General features: G+C 40.1%; 1 pseudogene; it reads left to right on the forward strand.

Annotated features, from left to right (window-relative positions):
• Positions 1-5,923: 5,923 nt before the first annotated feature.
• LOC121830670 (U2 spliceosomal RNA) lies at positions 5,924-6,031 on the forward strand (annotated as a pseudogene).
• Positions 6,032-6,778: the final 747 nt, after the last annotated feature.

Consider the following 6,778-nt stretch of genomic DNA (forward strand, 5'->3'; position numbering starts at 1 on the left):
GTACTTAATAAAAACCAGAAATTTACTTCTCACAGATCTGGAGATGGGAAGTATAGATCCAAGTATGGTGAGGGCCAGATTTCTGGTTCATAAATGTCACCTTCACACTATGTCTTTATGTGATGGGGCAAAGCTATTCTCTGGGCTTCGCTCATAAACACATCAAACTTAATCCTAGAGGCATCAGCTTGTTCATGTATTAACTTCTTAACATAATCCTCCTGATACCATCCCCTTGGAGGTTAGGACTCCTATATAGGAAATGTAGGTGGCCAGACATTCAGATCATCTCAGAGCCTGATTGTCTGTGTTCTAACCCTTCCTTCCTTCCTATGTTTCCTTCTCTTCCCCGAATTCTACTCAGTTCTTGGACTATTACTTGACACAGAACAGTGAAAAAAAACTGTAGATGTGAAGTCAGTCTCTTTGGTTCCATGGGCAGCTGAATATTTCAGCTTTGAGTATTCCAGTCAAGAAAAATCCCTCTCTCTGTCTCTCTGTCTCTGTCTCTGTCTCTGTCCCTCTGTCTCTCTTTCTCTCTCTCTGTCCCTCTGTCTCTCTCTCTCTCTCTCTCTCTCTCTCTCCTCTCTCTCTCTCTCTCTCTCTCTCTCTGGTATATATCTTGTCCATTTTTTATCTTAATGCAAAATTCTGTGTGTGTGTTTTTCATCTTGTTTGTTACCTAACAGATTATTGTAAAACTATGTCCTTTTCATTTGCTTATGAACTATTTCTAAAGTTACAATTTGGTAAAGTTTATTCTTCAAGATCTGGAAGGGAAGATGATATGAGTAAGTCCTAAATATCAGACAATTCAAAGTGAGATTGTGTGTGTGTGTGTGTGTGTGTGTGTGTGTGTGTGTGTTTGTATGTGTATGTATGTGTGCCTATGTGAGTTTATGTACACCACATGCATGCAGGAAGCCTCAGAGGCCAGGAGAGAACATCAGATCCCTTGAAACTTGAGTTACAGGAGGTTGTCCGATGCTCACTGTGGGCTCTGGGAACTGAATCCGTGTCCTCTTCTAGAGCATCGCATGCTTTTAGAAACTGATCCATCTCTCCGGCCTCCAAATCAGATGCTAAAAACTCCGTTTAACTCAATCTGATAGTAAATGAAGAATGGGTACCAGAAATCCACTGTAGACATAATCCTTGACCAAAAAAAAATCATAATTGAAAATATCTGTTAGCCAGGGAAAAGGCACAGAATGAGAAATTTACTTGATGTTAAAAGTTAATAGTAATACATTGTAGCTTCCTTTGGGAGTCATCTAATAATGAATAATTTTAAAACATAATTGATTCCCATTCCCTGGAAGAAATGTCTTACATGTTACTTTTCTCAGGGGTAGAAAGTAGTATAATAAAATCCCCATTACTCAGAATTTATGATTATTTGCTTGGGAATCGGTCTCACATTTACCTCCTCCCTCACTGATGGACATTTGAATACAAAGGCTGTGTGATGGGACTGACACCTGGAAATATTTTCATTGCTTCTAGAAGTATTTTTTAGACACGTTCAGTTAGATTTAAATGTTTATGGTAAATCACTCTCATTAATTAGGCTGAAATCCTGAGAAATATAGATGGTTGGAGTAATTCTACATTGCCTAATTTTACTGGAAAGAATAACATGTCCTTTGCAGAGCTTCTGCTGTTTAATCTCCTTATTGTGCAGGTTGACTGTCCTCAGATTCTCATGGAAAATTTGAAGCTAATAAAAGAAAAATGCAAGCAAGGACAGCCATGGTGATGAAAGAGCCAAGGTGGAGAGTCGAGTCACCTTGGCTGATTGTGCTTGAGAGCTGCATGGAAATGATTCAGTCTGCTTGGTTTCTTTGGGCTCTCCGACTTGTAGGGAGGTTGGTTTATGAGAGTAGTGTAATACCTGTAAGACTGTATGTCTGGAAGCCCTGCTCCTATTAAAGGATTAGTAAGTTCTCAGAGTCCCCATGGGCAGAGCTGGTCTGACTCACGTCAGCCTTGATGGAAGCTTGTGATAAAGAGGGTGAAGAAGGAAAGGATGTAGATTTCAGCATTGCCCAGAATTAGCTGGAGTGGAGGGGATGACTTACAGCGTGCAGCTAACCAGAGGTCCCAAGATCAAAGGCAACAGCCATCCGTGCAGGGAGCATGGGCTGTGCGGGGAAGAAAGAGGAAAGCAGATGTGAAAATCAAAGAAAACTGAAGGACGTTTAGTAAATGGCTGGAAATGGGCCACGTGGGACGTCTTCATAGGAAAAGTCAAGGGGAACCGTGACAGGCTTGGGGGATGAGTTGATTTCTTTTTTCTCATCTCTTCCTCTGCCCTGTACTTGTACTCTCCCTGCCCCCTAATGGGGCAGCAATTAATTGACAAAACCACAAGAGGCCCCTGGGTAGATACTGACTTCCACCACTGCCCCTTCCTCCTCCATCAGTCTGGCTGAGGGCAGGTGTGGTGGAAACAGACCATGCCCTAGAAAGGAAAAAAATCCAATCATTCTTGCAGGAGAGAACACATGGAGCTGTAACCCATATAGTTGTTGTCACCTAGCTCCTCCAGCTTAACGGGGGGTGGGGGGTGGTGGGGGGGTGGGGGAGTGGGTGGTGGTGGTGGTGGTGGTGGTGGTGGTGGTGGTGGTGGTGGTGGTGGTGGTGGAGTACCCCCTTTTGTAATTTCTGATTCTCTATCACTTCATCCCTTCCTTATCTCTGAAGATGCAAGCAGTAGAGGGTGGAGGAGCCTGGCTTCTCAGCCACACACACCTGACTCTGAATCCTAGCTCCCACATTTGTTAGCCATATGACCTTGAACCCAGTAGTAATAGGTGATTCTCTGTGTCCACATGTTGTCATTGCATGTGCGGTGGGGGCTAGAAGCAAGCAGGGACACTGGAATGGTATTCGAATATGGCAACAGAACTCGGGGAAGGGATCTATTCACAAAAAGCCTCAGCTTTCCCTTCTGTAAATAGCAATGATGCTGCTTCTTACCTTACAGGATCCCTGGGTGGATGAAGAGAGCGACGGTGTGACCTTGTATCTGCCCCAGTGTCGGACTGCAGGTTTAAATCATGTCTCTATTCTCACCCATTTGTTTTTGTGCAAAGTGTTTATTAGCTCGAAGTTTCTGATTTCCAGTCTGTGGATTGGGGATAATGAAAGAATGTGACTTTTAGTAGTTTTCCAGGATTAAATTGGGTTTTACATTTTTCTATTTAACTTGTTTATTTATATAAGTGTGTGTGTATGGGCACACATGTGGTGGTCAGAAGACAACTTGCTTGTGGGAATCAGCTCTCTCCTTCTACCATGTGGGTCCCAGGATAGAACTGAGGTTGCCAGTCTTAGAGGCAAACACCTTTACCTACTGAGCCCTCTGTCCAGTTTTAAACTAGGTTTATCCTTATTTTTTCAAGAACAATTGCCACTATGGAGTGAGATAAAAATGTTCAGTAAAGTTAAAAAGGAAAGATAATAAATAAAACACATTTCCAAAGTACATCATATATAATCAGAATGTTTGATGTTAGCACAGTAGCCTGTAGCAAAAAATGATTAGAAGAATTAAAAACAGACACGTGGGGGAAAATGAGAATTAGACGATGTGTAAAAAGAGCAAATTGAGTAATAACTTACCATTTTGAAGTATACAAAGGTTCACTCTGGAGAAGATTAAAAACAATCACTTTACTTGTGAAATGAGATAAAGGAGGTTTCTGCTTGCCATGGAGACCGTGGAGGTTGGTCAGATGGGAAGCCACAGTATAGACGTTGAGAATGATATCACATTTCAGTTTTTTTATATAATTTTAACATGATCAGCTTTGAAAATGCGACAGTTCTGTCTACACACTTTCCTCTTTTTTCCCTCTGAGGTGAATCAAGGTGAACACATATTATGACCGATAGGAAAGCAGGAAGCTGAGTCAGTGGACAGGTAAATGTTGTCTGTGATGTCCAGCAGCTCAACTTGCATATACTTCTGGCAAAAAGGTGAATAGTGAAGCAGCTATTTGGATTATCATAAAATTAAACCTTCACTATAACCCATTAATTGTGCTGTTAGGCATTTACCCTAAAGAAATGGAAACATATTAACATAAAAATGCTTTGCAAGGATGCTTATAGAATCTTTATTTATAGTGGGTAAAAACGGACAATCACTTTATGTCTGCTAGGTGAATGAATATATCCAATTATGTTAATGTATAGTCATGAAACAGAATATTACTCAATAGTAAAACAAGAATGAACTATTTATGCAGAAACCAATGTGGATGAATCTCAAATACATTACCACAAGAAAGAAACCAATATGGTATAGCATGAAGTGAAACAGTGCACATTCATGCTAAATTCAGGAACAGTTGAAAATCTACAGTGATGAAAATCAGAATAATGACTATTCAGCGTAAGTGAGGGTAATGAATACAAGTCGGGAAAGCTGTGTGAATGATTTTTTACATATTTGTTTAAACTCATCAAAATGTGCAACCAAAATTTGTGCATTTTAGTTCATGAAAATTTTATCTCAATTAAAAGAACAAATGCTTAAAATCCTTTCATCATTTATCATCTCACATCGAATATAATTAAATTCCCATTACATGGCTTCTGAGGCCCTATGTGACTCCGGCTTTCACTTTTGCTTCCTTCTCCTAGACCTCATCTCCTTGCAGTCTCCCCTCCTCCTCTCCCCCAAAGGTGTCCTTATTGGTTCTTTGCAGACATGCTGCTGCTTTGCGACCTTATACTGCTCAGTCTTCTGCTCAGGACTTCCTCTGTCTCATGCCACAGGTAGCCTTTTAGTTTCTTGTTGGAAAATATGCAGTGTTATCTTCTCCAGTGTGAACATTTGTGTGAACATGGTAGGCTATTGCTCAATTTGCTCTTTTCCACACAATCTACTTTCTATTTTTTTCACATGCATCTGTTTTTAATTCCTCTAATTGTTTTTGTGACTCATTAGAAGTACCTTACACAGACTATAGCTAGTTATTCAGTTAAATCGATAGCTTTTGCTTTCAAAATAGAGACTTCTAATTGTAAAGTTACTGAGCATCTCTCTGCATTTAAGTTTATAGAAGCTAGTGTGAACTGCTTTTCAGGGTCTGTATTTATGCTCTTTCCAAGAATGAATGTTCCCCAGCTCCACATGCTCCACATGTGTATATCTGGAATGATATGTAGTTGAATAAACACAGCTGCACTTATTAAATTGTATACACACACACACACACACACACACACACACACACACACACACACAAAGCATTCAGATAAATCCATCAGGGTATGGTCACTCAAGTATATCTTTGCTTAGTTTATTAGACTCTTGTGTTGTTGGGTGATATAACATTCTACCCTAGATCTGTAATGGTCCTCCTATAGCACTATAGAATCACTCTTTATCCTTTCTCTTCTGGTATCAAACATGAAAATAACCACATCTGCCCATATAACTCTTATGTGAATGGGATAAGATAAGAACCAAGGATCACAAATCAAGACACTGTTTTGCAATCATGAAAATGCTACGGTATGTAAAACCATTTAATGACTTGGGTATTGGGTTGTAATTTGATCACTAGCCATCTATTTCCTAACTGCTGCTGTATAAAAAAGACAATGCTAGATTGATTTACTGCATCAGAATTATAAGTAAGAAGCATATTAATTGGCATATAGTAATTAACCCATGTTCCAAAAAGTCATGTTACGTGAATGGACTCTACTTAAACCACAGTAATGGTCAGTGAAAGAGATTGGCCCACTCAGAAAGCTTTTGTTTTTACCATACCAACAAACTTGGTCTTGTTATCCACGGTACCCTCCACCATGTTCAATCCAATGTCAACAATAATTCTTTATTTTTCAACCAGTTCTTCTGATGTCCTTATTTCTACCTCAGTATTCTGTGCACACACCCCCTATCACTCCTCAGCCTTTTGGCTATGATCAGGTGTAGTATCTCTTCTTACCAAATTTATATTTGGCACATCTTCTACTCAAATGCCACACTCAGGCTTACATATCTCTATCAGTCGTTCTGGCAAAGCAAATCATAAGTCAGTTTTCTCTTGGAACCTGGCAAAGACCTCCCAGCCTTCTAGAGCTCAACCCAGAGTTCGTAGCATTATCTTCGAGACTCCATTTCCTTTATGTTCTGCTTTCTTTCTCACCTTAGCTTCCCATTCTGCCTTAGCCAATTCCTCTCCCAATACCCTTGCCTCCTTGCTGATCTTTATGCTTGCTGGTCCTGCTCTAGTGGCTGACTTTATAGTGTGCTCTTTTTATATCCTCTTTTCCCCTCAGAGTTCATGCTTCCTTCCTTCCTTCAGTGTTAAGCTGTCACTCATGTGGCCCCTCTCTTTAAAACAACCTTTCCCCCATCTACCTCATTGCTTTATTTTCATTTCTACCTCTGGCCTTTAAATATCTTTTCCACTAGAATGTAAGCCCTGTGATCAGTGGAAGTTGGCCATATTTCCTCACTGTTATTTTTCAGGATGCTCAAGGGATGCCAAGGAACATTTTAGGCCTTCACAAATATCTGTTGTGTAAATGAATGGATCTAAGTCTACCAAACACTTGCTATCATGGAATATGATTTTAAATGGTTCTTTAGTTCCCTAAGCCTTAGCCTTTCACAGTATTGCCAAGTATACAGTGCTCAGTCTTGGGAAGGGGGAACATGAACTCAAATCTTCCTGGAAGAAGAAAAGAAACTCATTTGAGCTTCAATGTTACCATTAGGGCAAACTGAGGATCATTGGAGGAAACAGTA

This window comes from Peromyscus maniculatus, chromosome 6, assembly GCF_049852395.1.
Source record: "Peromyscus maniculatus bairdii isolate BWxNUB_F1_BW_parent chromosome 6, HU_Pman_BW_mat_3.1, whole genome shotgun sequence".
Classification (NCBI taxonomy): domain Eukaryota; kingdom Metazoa; phylum Chordata; class Mammalia; order Rodentia; family Cricetidae; genus Peromyscus; species Peromyscus maniculatus.